Below are 1,332 nucleotides of genomic sequence, written 5' to 3' on the forward strand. Positions count from 1 at the left end.
GGGGGGGGGGTAAAATCCTGGAACTCCCTCATTTACAGCACTGTGGCTGTACCTACACCGCAATAACTGTAGCAGTTCAAGAAAAATCATTACCACATTGAGGCAAATTTGAGAGATGAGCAAATAATACCAGCGATGCCCAAATTACCATAATTGTTTTTTTTTTTAAGAAAGGTGTGTTTGCATATGTGCAGGTGTGGGTGGGAGGGTTGGAGGAGGTGCAGGGTTATTGCCCATGGAAATAATCACAATTTATTAGTTTTTGACTTGAATGACATTGGCAAAAAAGGGGCACACATAGCTAGCTTCTAATAGGGCACAGTTTAGATCCTAAAACTGTAGTTACATGTGGGGTAGTCCAAGGAGATGTAGCCAGTCCATTTCTCTGAAGGACATTACTGAACCAGATTCATTTTAACAAAACAAACCCCTAGCTACTTCAGCTCATCTTTGGTGCTGACTCAAGTTCAGACTTACAGTACTGAATTAAATTTCACAGCATGCCCTGGTTTGACTTATCAGTTCATAAAAGACACAGGCCACTGCGCAGAGTTTAAAATAGGAAACTTGTTACAGACAATTGCAAAAAGAAAACAAACAGTTTAAATATCAAAATATTCTATGATTGCTGTTGAAGACCCATGTTCATATACTTAATGCAGAGGTGACAATCAAATATTGAACCATGTAGCTAAAAAAAGGCCAGAGAGCTGTATTTACACAGTAGAGATGCAGTCTGACCAAGGCACTGAAGCATGCTTGTGCCAGATGAGAATATATTCAAACACCAAAAGAAAGTGAAAGACCTGGGTTTTACATAGGTAAAATGTTGGATTTCAAGTCAGGAAAGAATATCACAGAAACGTTACAGCACAGAAGAACACCACTCGACATATTATACCTACATCAGGTTTTCATTGGCACAAGGTAATCTCCTGCTCAATACCCTTGCACATGATTCTTATCCAAATAATCATCCAATGTCTTCTTGAAAGCTTCAAATTTACCCTAACTACTCGTTGAATACAATGAGATGAGATAATTTGGCAAATATAGTTAATAGAATTAAAAAAGATATTTTGCAAGATTAAGACAATGCAACACTTTAAAATGTAAGTGAACAAGAAAGCATAGGAACCATTTAGTAATTAAGATACTGCTATGGCAATTGTGAGGAAGCACAAGACCATAAGAAATAGGAACAGGAATAGGCCGTTCTGCTCCACAAGCATTCAATAGGATCATGACTGATTGGTACTCCTCACATCCACTTTCCTACCCTTTTGCATAATCCTCAATTCACCTACTGATCAAGAATCTATCAATCTCAGC

General features: G+C 38.1%; 1 protein-coding gene across 3 annotated transcripts in view; it reads right to left on the bottom strand.

Moving 5' to 3' along the window:
- Nucleotides 1-1,332, bottom strand: part of kif2c (kinesin family member 2C) — a 68,763-nt gene that overhangs the window by 11,511 nt on the left and 55,920 nt on the right. The gene's annotated exons all lie outside the window — the stretch shown is intronic.

Source organism: Rhincodon typus, chromosome 10 (genome assembly GCF_021869965.1).
Source record: "Rhincodon typus isolate 14 chromosome 10, sRhiTyp1.1, whole genome shotgun sequence".
In the NCBI taxonomy this organism is placed as follows: Eukaryota; Metazoa; Chordata; class Chondrichthyes; order Orectolobiformes; family Rhincodontidae; genus Rhincodon; species Rhincodon typus.